Source organism: Canis lupus, chromosome 4 (assembly GCF_011100685.1).
Source record: "Canis lupus familiaris isolate Mischka breed German Shepherd chromosome 4, alternate assembly UU_Cfam_GSD_1.0, whole genome shotgun sequence".
NCBI lineage: Eukaryota > Metazoa > Chordata > Mammalia > Carnivora > Canidae > Canis > Canis lupus.
In genome coordinates, this window is record NC_049225.1 from 24,847,994 (window position 1) to 24,864,557 (window position 16,564).

Genomic DNA, 16,564 nt, shown 5'->3' on the forward strand with positions numbered 1-16,564 from the left:
GCAGAGTACAGAAAGTGGCAGGAGTGACTATACAGTGGAGAAACCTGACAGTCAGTGCATTAGCCAGCTCAGTATCAACAATGATAAATCACATCAATAATACATTCCTTGTTATGATACAATGAGAATGACATTGTATCCCTGTGATCTTCTACTCAAAAACCTCAACCCCAGTCCAATCATGAGAAAAATACAAAACAATTCCAAAAGAGGGGCGTCCTACAAAATACTTAACCAGTACTCCTCAAAACTGTCAAGATCATCAAAAACGATCAGAGTATGCAAAACCCTTATAGCTAAGAGGAGCCAGCAAGAACTGACAAGTAACATACATGGAGTTGTTTTTTTTTTTTAAGGTTTATTTATTTATTGAGAGAGAGAGAGAGAGAGAGAGAGAGCACAAACAGGAGGGGAGATGGAGAGTAAGAGAGACTCCCAGGCAGACTCCACACCAAATATGGACCCCAATGAAGGACTCCATCTCACAACACTGAGATTACAGCCTGAGCCAAAACCAAGAGTCTGATGCTTAATCAGCTGTACCACGCAGGCACCCCTGTAATGTGGAATTTTAGATAGGAACTTAGAACCAAAAAAGATATTAGGTAAAAACTGAAGACATTTGAATAAACTATGGACTTTACTTAATAACAACATATCAATATTGGTTCATTAACTGCAACATACTATACTAATGTAAAAAATTAATAATAGGAGAAACTGTGGGGGGGGCGGGGACCACATGGGAACTGCGTCTACAATCTGCTCAAATTTTTTGTAAATCTAAACCTGTTCTGGGGCAGCTGGGTGGCTCAGTGGTTGAATATCTGACTTTGGCTCAGTTCATGATCCTGGGGTCTTGGGATCCAGTCCCACATCGGGCTCCCTGCAGGGAGCCTGTTTCTCCCTCTGCCTATGTCTCTGCCTCTCTCTGTGTGTCTCTCATGAATAAATAAATAAATAAATCTTTTTTAAAAATCTAAAACTGCTCTAAAAAATAAACTATTTTTAATAATAAATAATTTTAAATATACTCAAAAGTATTTTTTAAAACAAATTTTAATAATAGTAATTTTTAAACACAAGTTAAATAAAAACACGGGATCCCTGGGTGGCTCAGTGGTTTAGCGCTTGCCTTTGGCCCAGGGCATGATCCTGGAGTCCCTGGATCGATTCCCACATCGGGCTCCCAGCATGGAGCCTGCTTCTCCCTCCTCCTGTGTCTCTGCCTCTCTCTCTCTCTCTGTGTCTATCTCTATCATAAATAAATAAATAAATAAATCTTTTAAAAAAAAAGTTAAATAAAAACAAAATAAAAATCACTGGGCATCTGGGTGGCTCAGTTGGTTAAGTCCAACTCTTGGTTTTGGGTCAGTTCATGATCTCAGGGGTCATGAGATCGTGCCCCGTGTGGGGCACCATGCTCAGTGGGGAGTCTGCTTGAGATTTTCTCCCTCTCCCTACCTCTGCCCTTCCCCGCCCACTCATGTGCAGACATGCTCTCTCAAAAAAATAATTTTTTTTTAATTTATTTATTCATAGAGACACAGCTAGAGAGAGAGGCAGAGACACAGGCAGAGGGAGAAACAGGCACCATGCAGGGAGCCCGACGTGGGACTTGATCCCCGGTCTCCAGGATCACGCCCTGGGCTGCAGGTGGCGCTAAACCGCTGCGCCACAGGGGCTGCCCTAAATGTTTTTAAATAATCAAAATCACAATTAGATACCTTTTCACACTCACTAAGATGGCTATAATCAAAAAGATAGATAATACTGAATGTTGGCAAGAATATGAAGAAATCTGAAACCTACACTTATGGTAGAAATGTAAATGGTGCAGCTACCTTAGAAAACAGTCTGGCCGATCCTCAAAAGATTAAACATAGAATTACAATATGACCCAGCAATTCTACTCCTAATCATATACCCAAGAGAAATGAAAACATGTGTTCATTCAAAAACTTGTACACAAATGTGCATAACAGCTTTATTCTTAATAGCCAAAACGTGGAAGCAACCCAAGTATGTATCAACTAATGAATGGATAAATTATGGTATATTCATACAATGGAATAGTATTAACATTAGAATAAAGTGTCAATATATGCTATAATATGTATAATATATATAACTTAAAGTATGCTAAGTGGAAAAAGCCAATCACAAAAGACCACCTATTGCATGATTCTAATTGTATGAAATGTCCAGAACAGGCATAGGCATTTCTTTTGAGGGTGATAAAAATATTCTAAAATTGATTGTGATGATGGTTGTTCAACTCAGTGAATATATTAAAAACCACTGAATTGCATTTGGAGGGAGGGGCAAGATGGCGGAAGAGTAGGGTCTCCAAATCACCTGTCCCCACCAAATTACCTAGAAAACCTTCAAATTTTCCTGAAAATCTATGAATTCGGCCTCAGAATTAAAGAGAGAACACCTGGAATGCTACAGTGAGAAGAGTTCGCGCTTCTACCAAGGTAGGAAGACGGGGAAAAAAGAAATAAAGAAACAAAAGGCATCCAAGGGGGAGGGGCCCTGCGAGGAACCGGGCTAAAGCTGGGGCGAGTGTCCCCAGGACAGGAGAGCCCCGTCCCGGAGAAGCAGGAGCTGCACCAACCTTCCCGGGCGGAAAGGGGCTCGCAGGGAGTTGGAGCAGGACCCCAGGAGGGCGGGGATGCCCTCAGGATCCCTGGGACACCAACAGACACCTGCGCGCGCCCAGGAGAGTGCGCCGAGCTCCCTGAAGGGCTGCAGCGCGCACGGCGGGACCCGGGAGCAGCTCCCAGGGGCTCCGGCGGCGGCTCCGCGTAGGTGGCTGCGCTGCCGGGAGCGTGAATCCAACAGCGCAGGCCCCGGAGCACAGGGCACCGGGACACAGCCCAGGATCCGGCCTCCCCCCAGGACAGGCAGAGGCCAGGAGGTCCCAGGACAGCAAGGACGTTCCTGCCCGGAGCTGAGCAGATCAGCGGCCCGCCCCGGAGCTTCCAGGCCCTGCAGACGGAGAGCTCAGTAGTTACTGTGGGAGCTGAATCCAGGTTTCCAGAGCTGCGGCAGCCACTGGGGTTGTTCCTCCAGGGGCCTCACGGGGTAAACAACCCCCACTGAGCTCTGCACCAGGCAGGGGGCAGAGCAGTTCCCCCAAGTGCTAACACCTGAAAATCAGCACAGCAGGCCCCTCCCCCAGAAGACCAGCTAGACGGACAAGTTCCAAGGGAAGTCAAGGGACTTAAAGTATACAGAATCAGAAGATACTCCCCCGTGGTTTTTGTTGTTGTTGTTGTTGTTGTTTTGTTTTGTTTCATTTTGTTTTGCTTTTTGATTTGTTTCCTTCCCCCACCCTTTTTTTCCTTTCTTTTTCTTTCTCTTTTTCTTTTTTCTTTTTTCTTTTTTCTTTCTCTTTTCTTTCCTTCTTTCTCTCCTCTCTTTTTCTCCTTTTCCCAATACAACTCACTTTTGGCCACTCTGCACTGAGCAAAATGACTAGAAGGAAAACCTCACCCCAAAAGAAAGAATCAGAAACAGTCCTCTCTCCCACAGAGTTACAAAATCTGGATTACAATTCAATGTCAGAAAGCCAATTCAGAAGCACTATTATACAGCTACTGGTGGCTCTAGAAAAAAAGCATAAAGGACTCAAGAGACTTCATGACTGCAGAATTTAGAGCTAATCAGGCAGAAATTAAAAATCAACTGAATGAGATGAAATCCAAACTAGAAGTCCTAACAACGAGGGTTAACGAGGTGGAAGAACGAGTGAGTGACATAGAAGACAAGTTGATTGCAAAGAGGGAAACTGAGGAAAAAAGAGACAAACAATTAAAAGACCATGAAGATAGATTAAGGGAAATAAACGACAGCCTGAGGAAGAAAAACCTACGTTTAATTGGTGTTCCCGAGGGCGCGGAAAGGGACAGAGGGCCAGAATATGTATTTGAACAAATTCTAGCTGAAAACTTTCCTAATCTGGGAAGGGAAACAGGCGTTCAGATCCAGAAAATAAAGAGATCCCCCCCTAAAATCAATAAAAACCGTTCAACACCTCAACATTTAATAGTGAAGCTTGCAAATTCCAAAGATAAAGAGAAGATCCTTAAAGCAGCAAGAGACAAGAAATCCCTGACTTTTATGGGGAGGAGTATTAGGGTAACAGCAGACCTCTCCACAGAGACCTGGCAGGCCAGAAAGGGCTGGCAGGATATATTCAGGGTCCTCAATGAGAAGAACATGCAACCAAGAATACTTTATCCAGCAAGGCTCTCATTCAAAATGGAAGGAGAGATAAAGAGCTTCCAAGACAGGCAGCAACTGAAAGAATATGTGACCTCCAAACCAGCTCTGCAAGAAATTTTAAGGGGGACTCTTAAAATCCCCTTGAAGAAGAAGTTCAGTGGAACAATCCACAAAAACAAGGACTGAATAGATATCATGATGACACTAAACTCATATCTCTCAATAGTAACTCTGAACGTGAACGGGCTTAATGACCCCATCAAAAGGCGCAGGGTTTCAGACTGGATAAAAAAGCAGGACCCATCTATTTGCTGTCTATAAGAGACTCATTTTAGACAGAAGGACACCTACAGCCTGAAAATAAAAGGTTGGAGAACCATTTACCATTCGAATGGTCCTCAAAAGAAAGCAGGGGTAGCCATCCTTATATCAGATAAACTAAAATTTACCCCGAAGACTGTAGTGAGAGATGAAGAGGGACACTATCTCATACTTAAAGGATCTATCCAACAAGAGGACTTAACAATCCTCAATATATATGCCTCCAATGTGGGAGCTGCCAAATATATAAATCAATTAATAACCAAAGTGAAGAAATACTTAGATAATAATACACTTATACTTGGTGACTTCAATCTAGCTCTTTCTATACTCGATAGGTCTTCTAAGCACAACATCTCCAAAGAAACGAGAGCTTTAAATGATACACTGGACCAGATGGATTTCACAGATATCTACAGAACTTTACATCCAAACTCAACTGAATATACATTCTTCTCAAGTGCACATGGAACTTTCTCCAGAATAGACCACATACTGGGTCACAAATCGGGTCTGAACCGATAGCAAAAGATTGGGATCATCCCCTGCATATTCTCAGACCATAATGCCTTGAAATTAGAACTAAATCACAACAAGAAGTTTGGAAGGACCTCAAACACGTGGAGGTTAAGGACCATCTTGCTAAAAGATGAAAGGGTCAACCAGGAAATTAAGGAAGAATTAAAAAGATTCATGGAAACTAATGAGAATGAAGATACAACCGTTCAAAATCTTTGGGATGCAGCAAAAACAGTCCTGAGGGGGAAATACATCGCAATACAAGCATCCATTCAAAAACTGGAAAGAACTCAAATACAAAAGCTAACCTTACACTAAAAGGAGCTAGAGAAAAAACAGCAGATAGATCCTACACCCAGGAGAAGACAAGAGTTAATAAAGATTCGAGCAGAACTCAACGAAATCGAGACCAGAAAAACTGTGGAACAGATCAACAGAACCAGGAGTTGGTTCTTTGAAAGAATTAATAAGATAGATAAGCCATTAGCCAGCCTTATTAAAAAGGAGAGAGAGAAGACTCAAATTAATAAAATCATGAATGAGAAAGGAGAGGTCACTACCAACACCAAGGAAATACAAACGATTTTGAAAACATATTATGAACAGCTATACGCCAATAAATTAGGCAATCTAGAAGAAATGGACGCATTCCTGGAAAGCCACAAACTACCAAAACTGGAACAGGAAGAAATAGAAAACCTGAACAGGCCAATAACCAGGGAGGAAATTGAAGCAGTCATCAAAAACCTCCCAAGACACAAGAGTCCAGGGCCAGATGGATTCCCAGGGGAATTCTATCAAACGTTTAAAGAAGAAACTATACCTATTCTCCTAAAGCTGTTTGGAAAGATAGAAAGAGATGGAGTACTTCCAAATTCGTTCTATGAGGCCAGCATCACCTTAATTCCAAAACCAGACAAAGACCCAACCAAAAAGGAGAATTACAGACCAATATCCCTGATGAACATGGATGCAAAAATTCTCAACAAGATACTGGCCAATAGGATCCAATAGTACATTAAGAAAATTATTCACCATGACCAAGTAGGATTTATCCCTGGGACACAAGGCTGGTTCAACACCCGTAAAACAATCAATGTGATTCATCATATCAGCAAGAGAAAAACCAAGAACCATATGATCCTCTCATTAGATGCAGAGAAAGCATTTGACAAAATACAGCATCCATTTCTGATCAAAACTCTTCAGAGTGTAGGGATAGAGGGAACATTCCTCGACATCTTAAAAGCCATCTATGAAAAGCCCACAGCAAATATCATTCTCAATGGGGAAGCACTGGGAGCCTTTCCCCTAAGATCAGGAACAAGACAGGGATGTCCACTCTCACCACTACTATTCAACATAGTACTAGAAGTCCTAGCCTCAGCAATCAGACAACAAAAAGACATTAAAGGCATTCAAATTGACAAAGAAGAAGTCAAACTCTCCCTCTTTGCCGATGACATGATACTCTATATAGAAAACCCAAAAGCCTCCACCCCAAGATTGCTAGAACTCATACAGCAATTTGGTAGCGTGGCAGGATACAAAATCAATGCCCAGAAATCAGTGGCATTTCTATACACTAACAATGAGACTGAAGAAAGAGAATTAAGGAGTCAATCCCATTTACAATTGCACCCAAAAGCATAAGATACCTAGGAATAAACCTAACCAAAGATGTAAAGGATCTATACCCTAAAAACTATAGAACACTTCTGAAAGAAATTGAGGAAGACACAAAGAGATGGAAAAATATTCCATGCTCATGGATTGGCAGAATTAATATTGTGAAAATGTCAATGTTACCCAGGACAATATACACGTTTAATGCAATCCCTATCAAAATACCATGGACTTTCTTCGGAGAGTTAGAACAAATTATTTTAAGATTTGTGTGGAATCAGAAAAGACCCCGAATAGCCAGGGGAATTTTAAAAAAGAAAACCATATCTGGGGGCATCACAATGCCAGATTTCAGGTTGTACTACAAAGCTGTGGTCATCAAGACAGTGTGGTACTGGCACAAAAAGAGACACATAGATCAGTGGAACAGAATAGAGAACCCAGAAGTGGACCCTGAACTTTATGGTCAACTAATATTCGATAAAGGAGGAAATACTATCCATTGGAAGAAAGTCTCTTCAATAAATGGTGCTGGGAAAATTGGACAGCCACATGCAGAAGAATGAAACTAGACCACTCTCTTTCACCATACACAAAGATAAACTCAAAATGGATGAAAGATCTAAATGTGAGACAAGATTCCATCAAAATCCTAGAGAAGAACACAGGCAACACCCTTTTTGAACTCGGCCACAGTAACTTCTTGCAAGATACATCCACGAAGGCAAAAGAAACAAAAGCAAAAATGAACTATTGGGACTTCATCAAGATAAGAAGCTTTTGCACAGCAAAGGATACAGTCAACAAAACTAAAAGACAGCCTACAGAATGGGAGAAGATATTTGCAAATGGCATATCAGATAAAGGGCTAGTTTACAAGATCTATAAAGAACTTATTAAACTCAACAGCAAAGAAACAAACAATCCAATCATGAAATGGGCAAAAGACATGAACAGAAATCTCACAGAGGAAGACAGAGACATGGCCAACATGCATATGAGAAAATGCTCTGCATCACTTGCCATCAGGGAAATACAAATCAAAACCACAATGAGATACCACCTCACACCAGTGAGAATGGGGAAAATTAACAAGGCAGGAAACCACAAATGTTGGAGAGGATGCAGAGAAAAGGGAACCCTCTTACACTGTTGGTGGGAATGTGAACTAGTGCAGCCACTCTGGAAAACTGTGTGGAGGTTCCTTAAAGAGTTAAAAATAGACCTGCCCTACGACCCAGAAATTGCACTGCTGGGGATTTACCCCAAAGATACAGATGCAATGAAACGCCGGGACACCTGCACCCCGATGTTTATAGCAGCAATGGCCACAATAGCCAAACTGTGGAAGGAGCCTCGGTGTCCATCGAAAGATGAGTGGATAAAGAAGATGTGGTTTATGTATACAATGGAATATTACTCAGCTATTAGAAATGACAAATACCCACCATTTGCTTCAATGTGGATGGAACTGGAAGGTATTATGCTGAGTGAAGTAAGTCAGTCGGAGAAGGACAAACATTATATGTTCTCATTCATTTGGGGAATATAAATAATAGTGAAAGGAATATAAGGGAAGGGAGAAGAAATGTGTGGGAAATATCAGAAAGGGAGACAGAACGTAAAGACTGCTAACTCTGGGAAACGAACTAGAGGTGGTAGAAGGGGAGGAGGGCGGGGGGTGGGAGTGAATGGGTGACGGGCACTGGGGGTTATTCTGTATGTTGGTAAATTGAACACCAATAAAAAACAAATTTAAAAAGTAAATAAATAAATAAATACCACTGAATGGTACACTTAAAGTGAGAGACTTGTCTGGTATGTGAATTATATCTCAATAAAGCTGTTTTTCAAGAAATCACAGTTTCTCTTTTTAAAAACAAGGACACTCTTATTTCATGTCTGTGGTTTAAACTAGGTCCCAATAAACAACAGCAGCTGCCACCTGGTAAAACTAGATGGCTTCAAATGCTTGGCAAACAACTTCTACGTACATGAGATTTTGAACAGTTGTTGTTAAAGAATACATAAGCAAAGAAAAGCAGTCTGTCAGTACATTCTTACACTCTGACATTGTCATTTCATTCAGGACAGAATGCAATCGCCATTTCCTTAAATCAAGAAACCAACAATAACACTATTGATTATACTTATGTCCAAAGTAAATGGAGACAGATAACTTACTCTGACAAAAAAAAGAAAAAGGCTGAAAATGCCTTCAAAAGGGCACAGCAGTAAAAGTCAGAGTGCATGTCTTGTGTTTGTATGGAAAGACAGAACAGATGAACAAAGCAGGCTGAAGTGATACTCACTGTGCCAAACTCTTTGCTAAACAATTACAAATATTCCCCCACACGTCTATAGAAATCCTTCCTGTGGCTTCTTGGGCATATTTCCATAGAGAACTCCTTCAGAATCTGACTTAAAACCATCTGTTTGATAAACAATCTGACTGTAACCTCTGGCGAGTGAAAAGAGGGCAGAAGGAAAAAAATGGGCAAGTGTTTACCTTCATTGAAGAAATATAAATACCACTCCTCAGTTGGAGATCTGAATTGGGAACAAGGAAAAAGGAAGATATGACAGCACAGTATTAATGGTTTAGGAAAGGAAGCTGGACCTTTGTGACAATTTATTTCCTTTTCTTAAGCAAAGAATTTAAATGTACAGCTCACAGAAAGAAAAAAATAGTTGACCACTGAAGATAGGAAAAATGTCCTATCCATTCATAATTAAAGAAATGTGGAAAAAAAAAAAGAAATGTGGGATACGTGGGTGGGTCAGTGGTTGAAGGTATGCCTTTGGCTCAGGTCATCAACCTGGGGTCCTGGGGTCGAGTCCACATTGGGCTCCCTACATGGAGCCTGCTTCTCCCTCTGCCTGTGTCTCTGCCTCTCCTTCTGTGTCTCTCACAAATAAATAAACAAAACCTTTTTAAAGGAGAGAGAAATGCCAAAGAAAGATACATATGATTTTTCAGATCTTGGAACGCCAAATATTTAAAAGTTGGATAAAATCAATATAGGTGAGGGAACAGAGAATAAATTCTCATGTACTCTTGGTAGTATTAAAATAAACTTAGCAGTATTTCTCAATTTTACATATTTATATCTTTGTTTCAACAATCCAAATTCTAGATATTTATCTAGTTTACAAAGATAAATGTAAGTAAATATTTATAGTTGCACTGTCTGTAATAAATAAAAACTGTCAATAGGGAAATGGTTAAATTATGTAAGTCTCATTTGGGAATATTTACAGAGGAAAAAAATACATATAGGATTTGCTTCAAAGTAACCACAGGATTTACTTCAAAATAATCACAAATTGACTAGGGGGAGTAAGGAAGGAGTATAGATAAAACACGACTATGTATTTAATAATTTTCATGAAGCTAGTAATGGGTACATATGGTTCATTACACTGTCCTCCTTATTTTTGTACGTTTGAAATTTGCCATAATAAAAATATACAAAATTATGAAACAATCTCATTGAAGAGGATAGTGGATAAAGGTACTGACCTACATAGCTTTGGAAATTACCAAATCTGTAAGCTAAAAGCACAGTGAACTGCACACAAGCACCGTACGCTAATGAAGCAGTTTCCTACAGGTGTACAGGTTAACAATTCTGAAACCTTTGTGTCTACTGGACCTGAACAGTTAGGTAACTGAATGGTGGATGGTAGAAAGTTTCTCACTTTTGGAATAGGAGATTACACATAAGCAGGAAAAAAATGCTAAAATGATCCATGTGGTAACGGGTTAGAGTTAGAATATGAACCCGGGTAGCTCAGCGGTTTAGCGTTGCCTTCAGCCCAGGGTGGGATCCTGGAGACCCAGGATCGAGTCCTATATCGGGCTCCCTGCAGGGAGCCTCCTTCTCCCTCTGCCTGTGTCTCTGCCTCTCTCTCTCTGTCTCTCATGAATAAATAAATAAAATCTTGGAAAAAAAAAAAGAATATGAACTTGCGTTTATTTTTTTAAAGATTTTATTTATTTATTTGACACACAGAGAAAGAGAGAGAGAGCACAAGCAGGGGGAGCAGCAGGCAGACACAGAGAGAGAAGCAGGTTCCCTGCCAAGCAAAGAGCCCAGTGTGGGACCTGATCCCAGGACCGTGGATTACAACATGGGCAGAAGACATTTAACCAACTGAGCCACCCAGGTGCCCCTGAACCTGTGTTCAGCTTAATAAAAATACAGATGTTACATCTAGAAATATTTATAGATATGTATATATGAATATACACAAATATTTACTCTGTCAGCTAAGACTGCTTAGAATCAATGACACCCCAGTTCTAACAAGCACATCTAGAGACAAGATCTTTGTTTCTAATACGGCTCCCAACAAAAGAAACCCAGGCTTCTTGGAGAAATGGCTAAATTCAGGACTGGAACAGGAAACGCACGTGATGAGCCTGAGCATCTTGCAATGTCAGAAACTAAGGAAATGCTAAAAACAAAACAAAAATCCTAAATTGACAGAGATATCTCAAAGGGACACAAGAGACAAACCAAATGAGCTCCCAACAGCCAAATCTGATTATAACCTAAGTACAAAATAAGTATCTATGAGTTCATACTGATAATAAGGATATGATTAAAGAGAGAACAAATTTCCCTTGCAGAAGAATTCCAGATAAATTTATATAGATACTCCACCTGCAAGGATGGGGACCATAAAGCCCACTCCTTAAGTGTATGGAGACCTCCCTCCAAAAAGTACAGTATGGAGGGGCACCCATGGGTGGTTCAATAAACTAAGCATCCGACTTCTGATTCAGCTAAGGTTATAATCTCAGGGTCATGAGATCAAGCCTCACGTCACGCTCGGCACTAGATGAGGAGCCTGCTTAAGTTTCTCTCTCCCCCCCAACTCTTGCTCTCTCTTAAAAAACAAAAAAGTACAAAAGATTCTCTCTCTCTTTCTCTCTCTCTCTCTCTCTCTCTCCCCCTCCCCCACACTCTCTTTTTTTTTGTTTTGTTTTGTTTTAAGAAAAGCAAATGTGGGATCCCTGGGTGGTGCAGCGGTTTAGCACCTGCCTTTGGCCCAGGGCACGATCCTGGAGACTCAGGATCGAGTCCCATGTCGGGCTCCAGGTGCATGGAGCCTGCTTCTCCCTCTGCCTGTGTCTCTGCCTCTCTCTCTCTGTGTGTGTGACTATCATAAATAAATTAAAAAAAAAAAAAAAGAAAAGCAAATGCTTTATTTACAATAACTCTGAAAACATTTTGTCCTATGTATGATGTACTATAGCACTTATCTTTTTTTTTAAAGTGGAATTAACCTTTAGACATATGACCATTCCACAGTTTGGGAAGAGAAGTGAAATGTGTATGTATGTGTGTGTGTATATCAGAAGGAAACTGTTGATGAGCTACCCACTGGCCTCCCCCAGCATAAAAACCATCAAATTACAGCCATCAGTATTTCTTTTATTCCTTTCTGGGTTTTTTTTTTTTGGGGGGGGGGGGGGGTCATCTCTCTCTCTCAAAAAAAAAAAGTACAGCACAGAAGAAGGCAGGGGGGAGACTAACTTTAGCAGAGAAGGTCATTAATAACAATGATAAATCATGTTGATAATATATACCCTTGATATGATATGATGAGAAATATCACTGTATCTCTATGATCTTCCACCTAAAATGGACTCACTAAAATGGACTCTGGATGCTAGAAAGGGAGGCTGGAAGGGGGAGCTGTACTACTCAGTATCAGTTACAGGAGAAACTGTCCATTACAGATCCAACAAAAGAATCATCAACTACAGGTCCCAACAGAAAAAGATGTACACTGCATCTCATATTTTAAAAATCTAGGGATCCCTGGGTGGCGCAGCGGTTTGGCGCCTGCCTTTGGCCCAGGGTGCAATCCTGGAGACCCGGGATTGAATCCCACATTGGGCTCCTGGTGCATGGAGCCTGCTTCTCTCTCTGCCTGTGACTATAATTAATTAATAAATAAATAAATAAATAAATAAATAAATAAATAAATAAATAAATATTTAAAAAAAATCTAGTAACTCTGCAACTCAGCCAATGAAAAATCACCTTACATTCTTGCTTTTCTTCAATGGATTTTTGTTCAAAACAACCCCTCCCAACTTACTCTTTCTCCATAAAATAATGTTCCTCTCCTTTGTTTTTGGGATTTGCCTGTGGCTTTGCCATAGCTTGCACGGGCCTGAATTGCAATTGTCTGTTATTCCCAAAAACCTACTTTTCCTGGTAAAATAAATGGTTTGCTGGTAAAACTTTTATTTTTAAGATTAACGCACCCAAAAACCCGCAACCCCAGTCTAATTATAAGAACAACATCAGACAAATTCCAATAAAGGAGCATCCTAAAAACACTTGACTAATACTCCTCAAAACTATCAAGGTCATCAAAAACAAGGAAAGTCTCAAAAGCTGTGACAGCCAAGCAGAGCCTAAGGAGACATGACTACTAAATTAATGTGGTATCCTGGATGGGACCCTGGGACAAAGAAAAGACATTAGATAAAAGCTGAGGAAATTTGAAGTGGTTAATAATAATGTATCAATATTGATTAACTGCAATAAATCTGCTCTAAGATGTTAATGATAATGAAAACTGGATGAGGAATTATTTATAACTCTTTGTACTATCATCTCAATTTTTCTGTAAATCTAAAACACAAAACCTGTTTTAAAGTTTATGAAAAGGATAGGAACTTAAAGTCAGTAGTGAGTTGTTGCTGTTGTTTTTTTTAGATTTTATTTATTCATTAATGAGAGACACAGAAAAAGAGAGACAGACAGACAGAGACAGAGAGGCAGAAGCAGGCTCCATTCAAGGAGCCTGACGCGGGACTCAGTCCCAGGACTCCAGGATCATGCCCTGGACGGAAGGCAGGTGCCAAACCGCTGAGCCACCCAGGGATCCCCCCCAGTAGTGAGTTTTTTTAAATCTCATGCAAATGAAAAATTATGTAACAGAGGAAAAATAAATCTCATGCAAATAATTTCTAGTGTATTTCCTACTCGAAAAAGGATACATGCCAGTGAAATGCTGTCTCAGAGGTAGCCTAAAGATTATAAAGACATTACAAATATAATTTTTTGCTCTCCAGTGGTAATGACCTCCCCATGAGAACATGCCCCTCATGAATGACCTCTTCCACCCATCCCCGGAGGAGGAGTAACCACAAGAAGCACCTGAATCAGAGTCCCAATTCCTACCTCATAGATGTGAAGTGTCCAGGATGCTACAAAATCAGTACCATCTTCAGCCATGCACAAACAGTAGTTTTGTGTGTTGGCTTCTCCACTGTCCTTTGTCAGTCTACAGGAGGAAAAGCAAGGCTTACAGAAGGATGCTCCTTCAAGGTGGGAAGCAGTACTAAAAGCACTCTGAATCAAGAGGAGTGGGAAACTATCCCAATAAACACATTTTGGATAAAATAATATATATATTTATATTTAATCTTAATACAGAAACTTGTTTAGGAAATATTATTACATTTTTAAAATTTTTTTATTATTACATTTTTTAAGTACTCTGTACCTATGCACAGAAAGGACGTATTAGAGGACATTAGAATTTATTCACCCTTAAGATCAGAAAAAGGAAACAGATTCTCTAGGTTCCGCATGATAATATTTGCATTGTATGATAATGTAGTCCCTATAAATTGTGTAAGTAGAATTCTGGTATTTTTATTTTATTTTATTTTATTTTATTTTATTTTATTTTATTTATTCATGAGAGACACAGTGAGAGAGAGAGAGAGAGGCAGAGACACAGGCAGAGGGAGAAGCAGGCTCTATACAGGGAGCCCGATGTGGGACTCGATCCCGAGACTCGAGGATCACGCCCTGGGCTAAAGGCAGACGCTAAACCGCTGAGCCACTTAGGGATCCCAAATTCTAGCATATTTTAAATGCATTAGAAAAGGTTGCTCTTTAAATACTGTTGATAAATTATTTTAAAAAGCAAAATCTCCTTTTTTATTTCTTTTGCAAATTTGATGTCCACATAAAAAAGGTATAAAAATATTAAAGCAGAGCAAATGATGATGAATGGAGTATGAAGGAATGAAGTGAAGCTATTGATTCTATTTGAACTTTAAAACTCTAACGAGAATTCTACACTGAACTTCTCATCTCCTCATGAACTATATCTTAAATATTTTAATTCATTAAATACTTACTGAGTCTACCTACTACTGTAAGCCAGATATAGTGTAATATAAGAGATACAAAGTCAAGGGGCCTTCAAAATCTAGTAAGAGAAAAAGAAAAACTGTAACACAGATGTGAACAAAATCCCTTGGGAAGGCTTTCCAGAGGAAGTAATAACTGAATTGTGTTTTAACACTATTGTATAATAAATAATTTGACTGGTCTTTGTGCCTGGTTCCTGGGAGGTACGCCTCTAAACCTTTGTAGTTTCCCAAATGATAGGAGTGTCTGTGTTATTCAAGCTGGCTCTTCCAGCCGCACTTGGTTTATGCTAACTAGGTAACTGATACTGGGCCCCTAGTTTCAAGATGGGGGCTGCCCATGCTAGAAAGACCAACCATGTATGTGATTAAAGGATTGGGGCACTGAGCTACATATTAGCCTGACCTCTGGAGAATAGAAAGATGCTGAAGACAGAGTTCATCATATGGCCAGTGATTCAATCACTTCTATCTACATAATGAAACCCCAATAAAAAATCTGAACACAGAGTTGGTGAGCTTCTCTGGTTGGTAGTACACATCGATGTGCTGGGAGGATGATACATACTAAGGACACAGAAGCTTTGCTTTTGGGAGCCTCCTAGACCTTGCCCTATGTATCCCTCCCCTTTCAAATTTGTAACCTTTTGCTATGATAAAACTGTAATCACAAGTATAGAACTTTCCTGAGTTCTGTAAGTTGTTCTAGTGAATTATCAAACCTGAGGGGCTCAGAACTCCTGAATTCGGTCAGAAATACAAATGCCCTGGAGATTCCCGAACTTGTGGTTGGCATCTCAAATGCAGAAAGCCTTGTGAAGGACAAGGCCCCTAACTTGTGCAAATTGAGCTAGTTCTCATTAACGTCAAAACTACATTGCAAATACCCTACAGGAATTAGTTTAAAATATGGATTTACAGGGATCCCTGGGTGGCGCAGCGGTTTGGGGCCTGCCTTTGGCCCAGGGCACGATCCTGGAGACCCGGGATCGAATCCCACGTCGGGCTCCCGGTGCATGGAGCCTGCTTCTCCCTCTGCCTCTGTCTCTGCCTCTCTCTCTCTCTCTGTATGACTATCATCAATAAATAAAAAAATTTAAAAAAAAAATATGGATTTACAAAATTATTCATCACAAAATACAACGCATATCAACAAAATAGAATGTTACAGAATGATCTGTCATAGTTACTAATTCAGGGAATAAACAGGTAAGCTCTAGAGTGCCGCTGTGGCCAAATGCTCCAATGTGAGAAACCCCAAGCAGGCTGGACATATTGAAAGCACAGTTTTCAATGGGTTTGCCAACACCGTTGCTGAACAAACTTGGATAAACTCATCCCAAGAGAAGCCAGTAACTCAAGAGACGAGGGTTTGGAAAAGAGAAAGTGAGAGATTTACTTCAGGTGCTGGCAGCTAGGGGAGGCAGCAGCCTCAAGCCTTACCAACTGACCTCTGCCAGCAAGATGGACACCTGGGGCTCTACAGCGAGAGGTTCAGGGAGGTAACACAAGAGAGCACATAATCATGGATGGGGGTCAGTATGTGTTCAGCAGTGATCATGGGTAGGGAAGGGGATGTGGTGGGATGTTGTCTTCTAGGCATTCTGTTGCTATCAGGGCTTTTCTGGTCTGGCGGTTGAAAGGTTCCAGTCATTGCAAATGTCTCTGTCC

At 40.4% G+C, this 16,564-nt stretch overlaps 1 protein-coding gene and 1 pseudogene across 6 annotated transcripts in view; one reads left to right on the top strand and one right to left on the bottom strand.

Annotated features, from left to right (window-relative positions):
• Window positions 1-14,180, top strand: part of LOC111095487 — a 62,619-nt pseudogene extending 48,439 nt beyond the window's left edge.
• The window catches only part of USP54 (ubiquitin specific peptidase 54), a 121,940-nt gene that overhangs the window by 85,035 nt on the left and 20,341 nt on the right, over window positions 1-16,564 (bottom strand). For 2 of the 6 annotated variants that reach the window (XM_038534341.1, XM_038534342.1), the window contains exon 2: window positions 13,911-14,013. The exons of the other annotated variants lie outside the window; for them this stretch is intronic. The gene's annotated coding sequence lies outside the window, so the exon portion shown is untranslated. The remainder of the gene's footprint in view (window positions 1-13,910; window positions 14,014-16,564) is intronic. 6 annotated transcript variants of the gene reach the window in all.